This window comes from Elephas maximus, chromosome 18 (genome assembly GCF_024166365.1).
Source record: "Elephas maximus indicus isolate mEleMax1 chromosome 18, mEleMax1 primary haplotype, whole genome shotgun sequence".
Taxonomy (NCBI): domain Eukaryota; kingdom Metazoa; phylum Chordata; class Mammalia; order Proboscidea; family Elephantidae; genus Elephas; species Elephas maximus.
In genome coordinates, this window is record NC_064836.1 from 70,784,642 (window position 1) to 70,801,313 (window position 16,672).

The 16,672-nt window shown below is 40.0% G+C and overlaps 1 protein-coding gene across 4 annotated transcripts in view; it reads left to right on the forward strand.

Annotated features, from left to right (window-relative positions):
- CMSS1 (cms1 ribosomal small subunit homolog) overlaps positions 1-16,672 on the forward strand; it is a 425,391-nt gene that overhangs the window by 250,109 nt on the left and 158,610 nt on the right. The gene's annotated exons all lie outside the window — the stretch shown is intronic.

A 16,672-nucleotide genomic window follows, 5' to 3' on the forward strand; every position in this document is an offset into this window, starting at 1 on the left:
TCAATGCATGTTAAAACTAGTTTGTGAAAGTTTAGTGAGGAACAGTATATTTGTATATTTCAAAGCCTTTCTCCGCAAATAACTGATTAATTACCACGGAAGATAGTAACTTTATTGTGGAGAAGCCTGGTAGTGATATTTGAACCAAGTGATCCAAGTTCCATCACCAACATGGAACAAACTGACCTCCTGTGCCTCTTGATGTTATATACTGTTAAAGACACGTCAGTTCTGCGATATTCCTGCCAAAAATGCATAGTCAGCATAAGCACTTGGAAATCTCAGACAGACCCAAACTAAAAAATACTCCTTCAAAAAAGTTAGCATTCTGAAACACAAAATCTGAGGACCCATTTCAGATTAAAAGAAATCATAGAGGCGTGAAAACTAAATGTATATATGATCCTGGATTAGATCCTAGGCCGGGGGTGGGGGGGGTGGAATTTGTATAAAGGGGGCAAGTGGTAAAATATGAATAAATATCTGTGGATTCAATAACATTGTGTCAATGTTAAGTTTCCTGATTTTGACCGTTGTACTGTCATTTAAAAAAAAAAAAAAAAAAAAAAACCCGTTCCCATCGAGTTGATTCCGACTCATAGCGACCCTCTAGATCAGAATCACTGCCCCATAGGATTTCCAAGACTGTAAATCTTTACAGAAACAGACTGCCACATCTTTTTCCTGTGGAGTGGCTGGTGGGTTCAAACCACCAACCTTTTGGTTAGCAACTGAGCGCTGTAACCGCTCCACCACCAGGACTCATCGGTATTGTCATTAAAAAAAAAAGTAGGTGATTATCCTTGTTCTTAGGAAATATGCATTGACATGTTTAGGATGGCAGGTGTGATGTCTGCCACTTCCTGAGCTGGTTTAGAGAAATCATAATGTGTGTACATGAAGAGAGAGAGAATCATAGAGCTAAAGTGGCAAAATCTGGACACTTGGTGAATCTGAGTGAAGCATATAAGGAAGCTCTTTGTTCTATTCCTGTAACTTCTCTGTAAGTTTTAAGTTATTTCAAAATTTAAAAATTTGAAAGGTTAAAATGAAAGCAAAAACGCACGCACGTGCACACGCCAACACACACGTACATGGTTATCTTAAAGCAAATTCGAAAGATTCAAATCTGAAGGTCATCACCAAAGAGAAACTGAAGAATGTAAAATTCTTTCCACCGACAAAGTCGCTACAGAAATCATTTACATAGTAATCCTCATGTTCAAAATATAAAATTTGAAGAATTTAGTAAACAAAACAGTTTCCTACATCCCCATCTGTGAAGTGAGGCATGCCTGCGTTAGTGTGACCTTTGTCCTGGTAACAGTTGCTGAATCCCCTTGGCTCGTTTTGTAAAGCTCCTTGCACAGAGCTGTGTGTAATTATGTGTTCAAATGTTTTTGAAGAAAATGATGGTGATGATAACTTATCCAAAATACAGATTGAGACCTTGGCAGAACTGAAGCTGTAGTTGAGATTTCTATCTTCCAGTTACCTGGCAGCTAGCTGTTCAGGCTGCTTGAAACCAGGTGTTGGGAGATCTGGTTTTCTACTAACTGGTTCTGTAACATCTTGGGTTTTCCCTTTTGTTTCTTTTCCTCTCATTAAAATATAACTTTTACAGGAGTGATAAGAATGCTAATGAACTAATTAGTCTGTTATTTTGAGCCTATCCAAAAAAATATTGCTCTACTAATCACAAAACCTAAACTCACTGCCGTCAAGTCATTTCCGACTCATAGCGACCCTATAGGACAGAGTAGAACTGGCCCATAGGGCTTCCAAAGAGCACCTGGGGGATTTGAACTGCAGACCTTTTGGTTAACAGCCGAGCTCTTAACCACTGTGCCACCAGGGCTCCATATTTAGTTTAGTACTCCATGGGGAGTAGGAGAGTAAAATGTATTTCAAATTAGATGATGTAAAATTCAGCCTTATGATACGTGGACTACCAGGGATATCTCAGGAATGTCAGAAACCAAACAGGACCCAGGAAGTTTTTAGGAATCCAATAGATCTGGAAGAACACCCTCCCTGGCCTTGATGTTTTACTGTATCACCAAATCACTTTTCAGCCAAGGCCTCATTACTTCCCTTAAACTGGATATTAAATGACATATGGTAATCACCCCTCCCCACAGCTTCATTGTTCTTTTGTAGTTAACAACTTCATCAGTCCACCAGTGTTTTAAATGTGGCTAGGTAGAGCTGCTCCAAGCTCTCTGAATACTCCTTTTTCTGTCCGCACGCACTAAGATCAGTGAGAAGTAAGAGCCTAAGAAAGTCTCTGGAACGGTAACCACCTGTTAGTCACTTAGAACATAAAATTAGAGAGAATGTTTTCTCTTGTGGATTATTTACATATTTCCTGGCTCTCCAATGTAACTTCCTCTGTATCCCTTTTTAAAAATTAGTATTATTCAAGTAAAAACTACTCAACCGGTTATAAAGAGAATTACAGAGAGAGAATTACATGTAAATTTCCAGTTAACAACACTGCATTTTAATATGGAAGAGTACTCAGATTGACAGTGGTTTTGGGAACAGCTTAGGTAGCATTAAGAAACATCTGCACATTTTTCAAGATGTCTGGGTAATTAGTGATTTCTACAGACTTCTCTGGATCTGTTCTTTCCACCCTTTTTTTTTTTTTTTTTTTACTGTGCTTTAGATGAAGATTTACAGAACAAATTAGTTGCTCATCGAACAATTAATACGCATATTGTTTTGTGACATTGGTTGCCATTCCCACGACCTGTTAACATTCTCCCCTTCTCGACCTTGGGTTCCCTATGACCAGCTTTCCTGTCCCTTCCTGCCTTCTGGTCCTTGCCCCGGGCTGGAGTGCCCATTTAGTCTCATTTTGTTTTATGGGCCTGTCTAATCTTTGGCTGAAGGGTTAACATCAGGAGTGACTACATTACTGAATTAAGAGGGTGACTGGGGGCCATACTCTCAGGGTTTCTCCAGTCTCTGCCAGACCAGCAAGCCTGGTTTTTTTCTGTGAGTTAGAATTTTGTTGTACGTTTTTCTCCAGCTCTGTCCAGGACCCTCCATTGTGATCCCTGTCAGAGCACTTGGTGGTGGTAGCCGGGCACAGTCTAGTTGTGCTGGACTCCGTCTAGTAGAGGCTGTAGTAGTTTTATTCCATTAGTCCTTTGGACTAATCTTTCCCTTGTATCTTTGGTTTTCTTCATTCTCCCTTGCTCCAGATGGGGTGGGACCAGTAGAGTATCTTAAATGGCTGCTCACAAGCTTTTAAGACCCCAGACGCTACTCACCAAAGTAGGATGTAGAACATTTTCTTTATAAACTATGTTATGCCAATTGAGCTAGATGTCCCCTGAGACCATGGTCTCCACAGCTATCAGCCCAGTAATTCAGTCTCCACCCTTCTTTTTTAAGGCACATATAGATGATTATGTATGTGCATTCTGGCAGCCATGGGGACTGTCTGGGTTGACAATACTTGTAACTCAATGTTATTATTATGAAACACCTCACTGAATGTCTGTTACAGGCTAAACAGGGTGCCCTGTAGCAGAGGCTCTAGCTTTTTGAGAGGGTGGTACTGGGAGCCATGTGGGACTCTTTTCCCATCACAGCCAAGGCAGTTGATGTTTCTCAGGTTGTAGGATCATTAGCTATGGAGAAAGAAACTTTGAGTCAGGTACTGGGCAGGTGTCTCCTCAAATCTGGGTTACACGTTCAGAGAAATGGTTTATTTGCCTTAGAGACTAATGTCTCATTATCTTAAAAAAAAAAAGTTTTTTTAATTCAGTCCACTATACTATGAATTTTACTGAAAGACCTGTCTCTCTGCTGTCAAAACCCAAGCTTCACAATTACCTAAGTTGACTTTGTGTGACCTGATAAGTTTTCTTTAGACAGTTTGATGTGGTCACAGTGCAATGATTGCCAAGGTTTTATTTGAATGCAGATATAACTAAATGCAAGAAATCACTTCCTGACACCTTTCTTCTCCTGCCCCACCCTAAATCTCCATTTTGGAAAAAGTTATGAGATCCACCAAATGGTCTGCCTGTGTTCCAAGCTCACTGAGAATGGCTTTTTATGGCTGGTTTACACTCCCTTTAGAAAAGTGGAATTATGATGGAAACACTGTGACATCCTAAGCTATAACAAACTAGCTGTTCTTGAAGATAAATGTAACTTCATGTCTACAAAGCCAAATATTTACTTTCCAGATTATTTAGTATATCTTTGTTCCTTTCCACACTGAGTTTTTTTCATTCTGGCCATCCCTTCATCTTCAAGCTACTTTTTGTAGCCCTGTTCTATCAGTGTTTTGTGATGTTACAAAAAAGCAAAGAGTGTGAGATCAAAATTTCCATTACATACCTCGACAGGAATGCCAGGGAACGCAGCCAAACTAAGGCTACAAAAAATAAAAATTACAGGAAAGATGATTCATTAATCAACAGTCGCCTTACCCAAAAAATAGAATTAGTAGTATGGTTTTGGGAGGGGCATGAGTGCAGACAGCCTGACTTGTCGGAGTGAGATGGGTGTTTTATGCCTATATGGTATGGCTTTAAACCACTGAAAAAAATAACCACTGAGGAGCTTTTAAACTGTACAGTTCAGAGAAAAGAATGACCCATCTTGTGCCTTGATTTCTCTTAACCTTTTCTTCTTTCAAAATGAAATTATCTCATATGCTGACTCCAACTACAGTTTGATTAAAAAAAAAAAATGAATAATAATCTCTGAAAGATTCAATAGAAAGGCTCAGGCTACAGCTCAGCAATGGTGAGAACAGGAGCTGTGACTTCCGCTCTTTTCTTTGTTCCCTGGTCTTTGTACTTCTCTACATGTACTGTCAGCCTCCTAATTCCCTTTCTGTTGCCATAAATTCAGCGTCTTGGTCCCTCCCTAGAACCTTGTCAAATCAATAGAAATGGTAGAATTTTATCTTTAAATATAATTATAGTTAAATGTTAAAGGAACTGAAAAAGGCAAAAATTATGACACTAGAAGAAAAAATTAGTCACTGAAATTAGAAAGAACCCCCAAGCTCCTAAAATTCCTTACAAACTAACAGTTATCTGATCACGGAACATCATACCATAAATGTCAGACTCAATGTGAAGCTTCATTTTTTGTGTTCTAATGAGAAAACCAGCCAGTAACAAATACAGTTGACTCTGTGACCAGCCAAAACATCAGATAACTCTGTTATCCGACAGCTCTGCTATCTGATGTTTCATTAGCCGGCCTATAAGCACCACTGGGTAATGAGATGTTCAAAGCGGTGACCCAGGGTGCTGCGGCATCCTCAAGGTACCACTGACTCCTCAAGGAGAGATGAAGCTAGGGTCTTGTATCATTTTGCTGCTAAGCCTATTTTATTTTAATCCTTTGGGAATTGGTGATCCATGTACAGTTCAGACACTATTAACCAGAATACGTAATTAATCAGAACAATTCCAGCTATGTTGGATGGTACTGAATTTTACTGAAAATTTTTATTGCCTTTTAAGGAGAATGTGGGGGAGAATTGGAGAACAGGTTTTTTCTTTTGCCAAGTAGCTAATAACCCAGTTGTTATTACCATTTCATCCACACAAAGGAACAACAAGGGAAATCAACTTTTTAAAGTTCCTAGTAATTCAGTGTTCCTTGTGAGAAGCTGGGACATTTCAAGAAAATAAATGGATTGAGAGAGATGAACAGAGCCAGAGTTCTCCAGCTTTGACAACTAGGGCAAGTGTAACACATCCACATTCATCGTGGAAAAATGTGAAATCCTGTACTTCTGTAGAAAAAAACTTGACTGCGTGAACGTAATCGGGGAGATAAGGGCCTAACATAGCCTGTGCTGGGCAGACCTCCACACCTCCATCTGGGGGTCATTGACAGACCACCCAACAGAGAATGTTTTTGAAATAATTCTGATGGAAGCAAGCTTCCTAGACCTCAGATGGGAAAAAAGTTACTCCCCGATCCTCAGAAAAGCTTTTTGCAGGAATTTCTAATAGTACATTTACACCATTCTGCCATATCTGCCCCCTATGCCAACACACACTTAGGAAGAAGGAAAGATACGTGCAGAAAACCAAGTCTGCTACAGAGTAAAAACCCAAAACCAAGCCCATTGCCATTGACCACTCATAACGACCCTATATCAACACTACAGAGTGCTGATGTAAAAATGTGTCATTTTAATGATATATTGAAGTTCTTCTCCCTTAAAAAAAAATATATATATATATACACATATGTGTATATATATATTAAAAAAAAAACCAAACCCATTGCCGTCAAGTCAATTTCAACTCATAGCAACCCTTTTGGACAGAGTAGAACTGCCCCATAGTGTTTCCAAGGAGCACCTGGTGGATTCAAACTGCCGACCTTTTGGTTAGCAGCCGTAGCACTTAACCACTATGCCATCAGGGTTTCCATGTGTATATATATAGTCTTTTCAAAATCTCTCTGCCTTTGCTCTTTTCAGCTATAATGAAGTTTTGTTTCATTGGTTCTTGAATGTCATTTTGCTCAGGCTTATAGCACCTTAGCAATTTCTAAGGTCTCCTTTCTCTCATCCATAATCTTGTTTCTCTTTTCTGACTACTCATGCAGGGCAATAGATATTTCTGATGTCATATATGCCATGAGAAAAAGATCCCTCTCCCCTGCCACTCGTAAGCCCCTAGACCCAATTCCTTTCAGCCGTTCAACTGTCTGTCTACCTACCTACATATCTGTTTATCTTTCTATCTATCTATCCATCCATCCCTCCTGGTCAGTAAGGAATTTGGGACTTGAGAAATTTATATCCCTGGTCCTGTTTATGATCTGTTGAATTTATAAAGAACTGTCTTCTGCTTTACAATATTTTAAAAGAGAATGTACTTTAGAAGAAGACAGATATGGGTTCAAATCCTGTGACCTTGAGCAAGTTACTTGCCTCATTTATTCATTTAACAAATATTGATTGGGTATCTTCTTTGCACCATGCATTGTGCTAAGCGTGAGGGATACAGTTGTTTGCAAGAAAGACATGGTCTCTGCCCTCATGAGGTTTATACCACAGTTGGGGAAACAAAAGAAAAACAAATATTTTAATTGTAGTAAGTACAAAGAAAAAGACACAGGAGGAATCTGAGTCAGAAGAGCAGGTAAGACAATTTTGTGAAAGGATATTTAAGCCAAGTCTCAAAGGACAGAATAGGTAGGAGTTAGCTAAACAAAGAGGGAGTGTAGGAGCGTCACAGGCCAAAGGACAGTCTGTTCTAAGACCCAAAGTCTGGAACGAACTTGGGATGAAAGAGGAACTAAGAGAAGATGAGCTGGGCTGGAGCCCAGGGAATGAGAAGAAAGTGGCAAGATACAGAGCTAGTGGAGCCAGATTTATGTAGGTCTTGTAGGTGCCGGCAGGAATTTCGGTCTTTTCTAATAGCAATGGGTAGCCACTGAAAGATTTTGCATGGAGGAAAAACATGGTCAGATCTGTGTTTAAATCACTCTGGTTGCTGTAGCTCATCACACAGTGGGTTAGAGGAAAGCGAAGGGGAAACCAGTGAGGAAGCTGGTGCCATTTTCCAGGTGAGAGATGATGGTGGCAGCCCATGGGGAAGTGGCTGGGTTCAAGGCAGATATAGGAGGTAGAGTTGACAGGAATTGTGGCTGCCTGGATGGTGGGAATTGCTGAAGAGGAGAGGGTCCGTGGTGACTCCAGTTTTTTGACATGAGATGCTGTTTATTGAGGTGAGAACTTTTGGAGGAGAGCCTGCCGGGGCTTGGGGTTGTGGTTAGATCCTAAGTTCAGTTTTGGACATGTTTGATCTGAGATACTTGTGATTCATCCAAGTGGAAATATTGCCCAGGCAATGGTAAAAATAGATCCAAAGCTCAGAAGAGATGCCTAGGATGGAGATATAAATTGGGTAACAGCTTATAGATAATATTTAAAGCCATAAACCTGGGTGAGATTGCCTAGGAAGAGAGCATGAATTCAAAACAGGGCCAGGATACCTCTCTAGGCTTCAGTTATCTCATCTATAACATGAAAGTGATGATCTATCCTGGCAGGAGGTTGAAAGGCACGTGCACATACCCCAGCGTCCAGGACATAACAAGCACTCAGTGATTGCTCTTATCCCCGTGTCTGGTAAAATAGCACAGCCTCATTTCTGGAATGAGTTGGTACTGGTTGACTGAGAGGAGAGTGGAGAAGAGTGAATCAGTGCTTGAGAAGGAATGAACATAAATCTGTAAGAATATGCCCGTAAAAACTGAAATTAAAGAATTAGTTTTTATGGTGCTAGTCTGTTCAGTTTTTTTTGTTTTTTTCTTAATTTCTTTTTTCCAGGCAGCCCTTCCCTTGCAAACAAGCTCCTATAATTCTCCCCCTGAAAATCAAGGATCTTCATTTTTCTTAAATGGGATGTTAGGACTTTTGAAGCTGCCACCAGGTTTATCTCTTGGCAGGTTCTCATCTTTGTTACTACAGTGACTGATTGATTTCTTGAGAAATGTCTGAATGTTCTTCTGGTAACGTTATTTTTAAGAAGGCATAGCCTTTACGTTTCCAGACAGCAGCTTCATTGTAAATGTGGGGAGACCACAGAGCTGTAACACACTGCACACGTCGACAACGCCATCTGGGCTTCTTGGCTTTACTAATGACTGTAATGATTCCGCTTGGTGGAGACAGACCCTCCCTGCAGCTGGTGTCCTTTCTGCACAGGGATGAGGTCACTGGGGGGCAGGGCTGGGAAGGATGAGACGAGAGAAGGGGAAGAAGCTGTCCGGTCTGCATGCTTGGTAGAAAAATAGAAACAAACTTGCCATATGTTTGCCTTATTATGAGATATATGTATATATACAAAAACCATTGCTGTAGAGTCGATTCCAACTCATAGTGACCCTATAGGACAGGGTAGAACTGCCCCATTGAGTTTCCAAGGAGCGCCTGGTGGATTTGAAGTGCCAACGTTTTGGTTAGCAGCCGAAGCCCTTAACCATTAGGCCACTGGGCTTCTTATGTGTGTATATATATATATATATATATGGAAACCCTGGTGACAGGAAGAATGCTCTCAGATTACAGCTCACTTGGCTATTCGTGGCGTAGTGGTTAAGTGTCACAGCTGCTAACCAAAGGGTCAGCAGTTCGAATCCACCAGGCGCTCCTTGGAAACTCTATGGGGCAGCTCTACTCTGTCCTATAGGGTCACAATGAGTTGGAATCGACTCGATGGCACTGGGTTTGGTTGGTTTTGGTAATACTTTTTTTTTTTTTAAGAAAATGGAATGGTGAGGCAAGGGACAAGGGGATGGTGAGGAACTGTAACATAGTGACAGCTTGGTTTTCCCCAGCTGGCTACGGGACTGTCGTTAGTCACAGTAACGGGCTAATCAGAATTTCAGCGGGCACTGAGAACCCTGGTATGTTTGAAATTGCTCCGAGCAGGATGTTACAGCAACCTAGCTCCCACTAACTAGTTAGAGTTGTATAAGAGCCTGATTCCCCTCCTCGCTTTGCCTCAGATGTGTCTCAAAGGGGGAAATTTAGAGCTATCATTCCTTTTGTAATTAAAGGTATCAGATCATTCTTCATCAGCGCTGTCACTGAAAACCAATGGCAGACTTTTTAGTTTACCAGTGGTAGTCCAACTGGTGCACTATAGCTTTATTTCTAGAGCTTGCATACACGAAGGCTATAAATCCAGATTTCCCTCTATGTCCCTAGGTTTGGGGTTGTTGTTACAGTTGGTTCTTTTTGAGGTTTTGTGAAGGGAAGAGGAGTCACTTTGGCATTAAAGGGAAAGACCTCAGCCTGAAGACAACCAGCCAGTCATAATTAACCATTTGACCATCTCTGTTCTAGGGAGGAGCCCTGGTAGCGCAGTGGTTAAGCATTTGGCTGCTAACCAAAAGGTTGGCAGTTCTAATGCACCAGCCGCTGCTTCGAAACTCTGTGGGGCAATTCTACTCTGTTCTCCAGGGTCACTATGAGTTGGAATTGAGTCAATGGCAACAGGTTTGTTTTTTTGTTTGTTTGTTTATTTGGTTCTAGATAATAGAAATGGGTCAGCACTGACAGAATTGAGGAAATACTAAAAATGCTCTCCAGGTGTTTTTGAACATCTCAAAGGCAAGGCTAGGTCCAATTAGCCTTTGCATGGTGAATGCCTTGGCTGAGACCCCCACATAATGAGCTCTCAGTGAGTAGCAAGTATGCAAGTGACCCAGTTTCCCCATTTTCCATGGTTCAGGACTACTGTTGTTACCAAGGGCAAATGACCATGAGTTAATTATGTGGAGGAAAAAATTGTTGTTGTGAGTTGTCAAGTTGATTCCAACTCCTCCTGAATCCCAGAGATTCAGGAGGAGTTGTATAAGTACTGAAGTATAGAGGTGGAGTCTCAAAAGTGCGCCTGGCTTGAGTTTTCATGATATAATATGTAAACAGTGTTGGACTGGAAGTCTGAAACCTGACCGTGGGCAAGCCACTGAAATTTCTTGACCTCAATTTCCCTATCAGTACAAAGAACAAGAATACTTTCTCTGCCTACCTCCTAGGGTTATTTTGAGGATTAAATCATATTAAATACGTGAAACTAATAAGAGATAAAGAAGGTGAAATATTATTATTAACTTCTTTAAGAATACTTTATCTTTTTACATATTTTTAGATGGAAAAAAAAGGTTTTGAATTCCTTGAAGAAGAGGAGCTTCAAAATTATTTTTATTTGTGAATTAATGACAGCCCTCCTCTTTCTCTAGAAAGCTTTTATGACTGAACTCCAAATTTTATGTGTTTACAAATATAGAGTATTGGGTCCTCCTTGAAAAATATCATTATTATTAACATCTGAAACCAGGAAGCATTATGAAGTTACATGATCATATGGTCACAAGTACAAGACTGTATTTAAAAAAAAAAAACAAAAAACACCCATACCCATTGCCATCAAATCGATTTCCACTCATAGCAACCCTATAGGACAGAGTAGAACTGCCCCATGGGGTTTTCAAAGAGCAGCTGGTGGATTTGAACTACCAATCTTTTGGTTAACAGGCAAGCTCTTAACCACTGCACCACCAGGGCTCCAAGACTTGTGTTAAAAAAAAAAAAAAAAAAAATTTTTTTTTTTTTTTAGTGTTACAACCTGTAAATTCTTAGCCAGAAATGTGTGCCCCTACAAACAGTGATTCAGCTACAAAACAGGAGTCTGTCATGAGCACAGTAGAGTTTTGTCCTTGAAAAAGCCCCAAATATGAGGTCAAGAAACAGTGGCTCGGCCATTTTCTAGCTATAGCCTTAATCAAATCATTTCACCTTTCACAGCCTCAGCTTCCCCATCTGTAACTGAGAGAGCGTTCAGTAGTTCTGCATCAGGGCCTTATTGCTCCTCCCAGGGGATATTCAAAAAAAGGAAGAGTATTTTTGGTTGTCAAAATTACAGGGTGGGGAGAAAATAATAGGTTCGAGGTATGTTGCTGGCATTTAATGGGCAGGGGTACGTCTGCTGAATTTTCTACAGTGAGCAGCAAGTCTTGTAAAAAGAAGAATTGTCCCATCTACAATGTAAATATATCCTGCTAAGAAACACTGGGCAATAGCTGGGGTAACCAGGAACTTCGGACAGTGAAAGGAGACAAAATTAATAATAAGAGACTGTCATAGGCAAACTGGAATATGTGGCCTACCTACCCACCATCCTGGTGACACAGTGGTTAAGAGCTAATGCTGCTAACCAAAAGGTCAGCAGTTTGAATTCATCAGCTGCTCCTGGGAAACCCTATGGGACAGTTCTACTCTGTCCTATAGGGTCGCTATGGGTCGGAATCGACTGAACAGCAACACGTAACCACAGTTCAGGTCCACTTTCGTTCACATCATCTTCTTACATTCTTGCCCTGTCCTCCCTACAAATGGCAAGATCCCAAGCTCTCCTGAATAACCCTCATGAAAGGGGAAAGACAGGTCCCAGCCACGTACTAGCAGTGGCGTTAAAGTTAGCTCACTTGTTCGTCCCTTAATTTGGCTATGCTTTAACCCCCAAACACCCGTCATTTTTCCCCTCCCTTTGCCCTTAGATCCTTGGGCATTGCCAGCCCCGCAGTGTGGCAGCTGCCTGGGGCATTTGTTGAGGGTGGGTGGGGAAGAGGAAAAAGGGAGAGCAGCTGCAGCTAAGCAAAAGCAAGCTGCAGACACCGACAGCTCCCTCCAATTCAGCCAGAGGCCACCCTGAAGCCATATTTGTGGGTGCAAAGTTATTGTGACACATCCCACCATGGGGTGAGAGGGGAGAAACTGCGCATGGGAACAGAGGTGCCAGACCATTCTTACACCACGTTTTTGGACTGCCATTTGGAGAGGGAAAACAAGAACCAAATCACAGTCCTTTCTATTCTGCTGACATCTCAGCTGAAGGAGGCAGTCAAGTCCAGGTGGATTGTATGTCTCGCAGCTCCCGTACATGGACAGACACTGGGACTGCAGACTTTCCTGTCTAGCCCCAGGTTTTTCTCCTAGTTAAATTGACTCTCAGTTTCTTAAGTTGTATTTTACTCTTTAAAGAAAATCTGTTGTGCAGAATTGTATAAGGCTTGACAGAATGGGCTAGACTAATTGCTTAAAGATGGAGTTGGACAATTGTAGAAAAGCACTTTTGTTTGTGTTAGGGAATGAAAATTACCACATACACAATAGTCTATTTTCAAACCTAAATGAATTACGTCTTAAAGGAAATAAAAGAGCATAGCAAAAAAAAAAAAAAAAATCAGGCATAAATTTGTTATGAACAAAACAAAGTTGATGTCTATATTGGAAAAAACTGCAGAAATTTGCCTCTGACACAGACAGACAGCTCTCTTTCCTGTTTTGTATCCTTTCCTTTCTCACGCTTCTATTTAAAGTTAAGCCTTTGGAAACGTGTGACTTCTCTCCATTATAGAAAAGTGGCAGCTATAAGCAAACACCGTTACATTTAGTGCTACCTGAACGGAAAATATATCTCCTCTTTTTTAAGAGACATGCAACCCCCCAAAGACTAGAAGCTAGGCCAGTGCTTTTCTAACTTTCCAATCAAACTCTAGGGTTTTCCAGAACTTACCAAAGGGGAGAGGGTTAATTTGGGGAAAGCTTTTTAAAAATACCACTCGTTGTTGAGGAGGTTATAGGGTACTAGAGTGTCATATTTTAAAGGGGATTCTCCTTTTTATTTATTATTTATACCTCGCTTTCAGAGTGTATGCAGTGCAGAAGAATAGAATACATAGGTGAGGGAGTCAGAGTGACTGAAACGTAAAGCTAGAGGCAGGAGTGGGAACTGTACATACTGTATGGACTTTTATCATTGGTTTATGACATAAAATTTAGCATTTTAGGGGCCTGAGTGAAAAAGGAAGATGCAATTTTAATTACCCAGATTCACCCTGTGAAATGAATTTATTAAGGGCATCATAGATCAGTGTTCAGGGGCGAATGGTTTTTTACTTGTTCATTCATTTACCAACATTTCTTGCACCTTCTAATGTGTCAGGAGCTTGCACTGACAGAGAACTGGGGTGATATTAGAGAAAGGCATGTTAGCAGATTTGTGTGAAATGCTCAGTATGAAAATATAAAACCTCTTAAATTGATTTTAACCCTGTCCTAATGCGAAAATGGATGTTTGTCTGATTATGGACAAATTTTAATTAGATCAGAGACATTATCACTATTTTCTTCTTTAATTGGTCTTTAAGAGGTCTCTGTAAATTCCCCCAGATCTTGTGAAATAATCACCACTGTCCCTGGAAGATGCCTCTGTGAGACACATTCCTGGGAAAACACAAGTGGATGGGAAGTCTTCTGACCGAGAATCTGGTCCAGAAGCAGCTCTGTAATGCCCGTTACCAACCTCACTGTTCTCAAAGGTTTTGGCAGTAGGATCCCTTCTTGCAAGCGGTTTCATACCCAACCTTCATATAAAAACCCCGCTGCCGTCGAGTCGATTCCGACTCATAGCGACCCTATAGAAAGCACATGTAAGTGATATTTTATTACTGTAAACTTATTTTTAAATTATCGCATGAGTAATATCTACTTCTTATAAAGAGACAATCATTGAACCAATGAAACCGCCTCCGTAAATCAGAAATTTGAATGGATAACAGTTGTTTTCTGTCAGCCTAGCATCTTACTTTTTTCCACATCCTGTTTTGTGGCAGTTTTTGAAAACTCATTTTAATAACTCAATTACTTTTGCTATGCAGTTACGGATCCAGAAGCTTGAAAAAAGAGTAGTAAACAATTTTATTTCAAAATTGAGTAATAAAAATTCACTTCGAATTGCTAAAAACTAAAGTATTTTATTATAAATATATAACTTAAGATAATACATTTTATATCATATACATTTATAAATATATTTTATTATCTACTATATAGAGAATATGAGGAGCCCTGCTGGTGCAGTGGTTAAGCACTCAGCTGCTAACCGAAAGGTTGGTAGTTCAAACCCACCAGCCGCTCTGTAGGAGAAAGATGTGACAGTCTGTTTCTGTAAAGATTACACCCTTGGAAACCCTATGGGGCAGTTCTGTAGAGTCACTATGAGTCCAAACTGACAGCAATGGGTTTGGGTTTTTGTTTTGGTATATATTGTAAGAATATATTTGATATGATTTTATATATATATATATATGTTATCAAAATATAATAGATATAAAATATATCAAACTGGAGGTGCACAAAACTTACCAGTATGCCCGTAAATGTTCTATGATATACTGTTACGACATATGTGTTATTTGTCACTTATTATTTAGGCTACCAGTTAGTGTAACTTGTGGTCTGGCTGTTCTGCCCTCACAGAACTGGCTGGGACCCCGTGATCCACGTTTATAGTGGACAGATGTGTTCAAGCTTTTCTTGACATGTAATTGAGTATGGCACACGTGTGCTGTAATAATATACTCCTCTGGAGTTTTACGTGACCAGACATGCACAGGCCAGAAATCAACCAAAGACTAGCACAGAGCAATATCTTTCCTAATGAATGGCACATTTATAAGAGATTCATTTACGTGCACCAAAATGGCAGAAGGAGCTTTTGGTCCAAGGTCTGGGTGGCCTATCCTGTGTGTTTGCGTCCTTGTTAGCACAAGTTAATGAGTTTGTTGTCTCCATTGTGCTAAAATTTGGCTTGTAGCATATTTGCATATTCATGTTGGTTCTTAAGATAGTTCTTAGGATATATAGTAATATATTTTTTAATAAAATTCAAATAAGATGTCAGTGTAACTCTTAAACTACTCTGAAGAAAATCTCTGTACTAGAACCAAGAGCATCCAGTTGGCAGATGGGTCTTATGGCACCCTTTGTGTTGTTATTGTGGCTCTATTAACTGCACCTTTAAGTGAGGCTAATGAAGTCTCTCCCCCGTCTCCTTGGGCTTAGATCAGAAATTCCAGGATGGTATGGGAAAGGGGTCTGAGACATGAAGACAGAAAACCAAAGAGAAAGTATTAACACTGAAGAGCAATGGATAAATAATTAATGCAATGTTTCTTTCCACAACTATATTTTTAAAATTTTATAAAGGTAAAATGGAAGATATCTCCCACCCCCATCCTCCAATAATCATGTAAACCTGTTGTTTGAGTATATTTTATATAAGGGAAACTTTCTGTATATGGCATGGGACAAAGTTATAAAGTCACGTTTAATCTTGTTCTTTAGATATATTAAAAAAAAACTGAAATGTAGTTATTTTCTAGGGCTTGATTTTACACAAAAAGAAAGCTAAGTTGGGCAAGAGTAGGATGACTGGAATTTTTAAAGCCTGCAGTGTGTTTTGGTGGGGCAATGTGTAATTTCCCTGAAATGAAATTACCTTTCCTTCAGCTCTGGGATAAATGCTATTTTTATAACACTGCTGGTGTTGGTGTTTTCCTGCTCTCCATTTGGTTACCACTCATTATTACTCACTTACATTCTTTCCGTGCTTTATTGACGGTATGCTCCCTGTGCCTTTGTCTGTTGAACCCTGCATATTGCTCCAATTGGAGGCATAACTCTAAGTTATTATATAATTCACCATAGCAAGCCTTCCACCCCAGAAGTGGCTGAAAGACATAGGTAGTAAGAGTGTTGTTACCTTCTCTCACTTCCCTGAGCATTTAGCTCACTGCACTTGAGGACTTCTACTTATCTGGTCTCAAACAAAGCATTCTGGAGTTTCCAGCCACTTGGGCTGTAGATGTTTGGTTTTACGATAATATCTTTCTTGCCTGGAAATCTATCCAAAGTCACAAAAACCCTAACTAATCAATTCTTTGGTCACTGCCATAGCACATGCTGAGTCTGTATCATTTTATAAAATTGCCTGTCAGGGTCAGGTTTAATTTTTCAGTATTCATATGCAATGCTCTACTAGAAACAAAGTGAATTGCATGCACGTATTTTTTAGCATTGACTCTGGCCCACACTTAACTTCTTTCCAAATTCTGTACTTTGGTCTTTGTACATCTGGGCATTAATTTTACATGGATGTGATATTAATGGTATTGTTTGATAATTTCCACATTCCATTAGATTGCCTTTCTTTGGATAAGCATGTATATAGATCTCTTCCAGTTGGTTGGCCAGGTAGCTATCTTCCAAATTTCTTAACATAGACAGTGAGCAATTTGAACCTTGTTATCC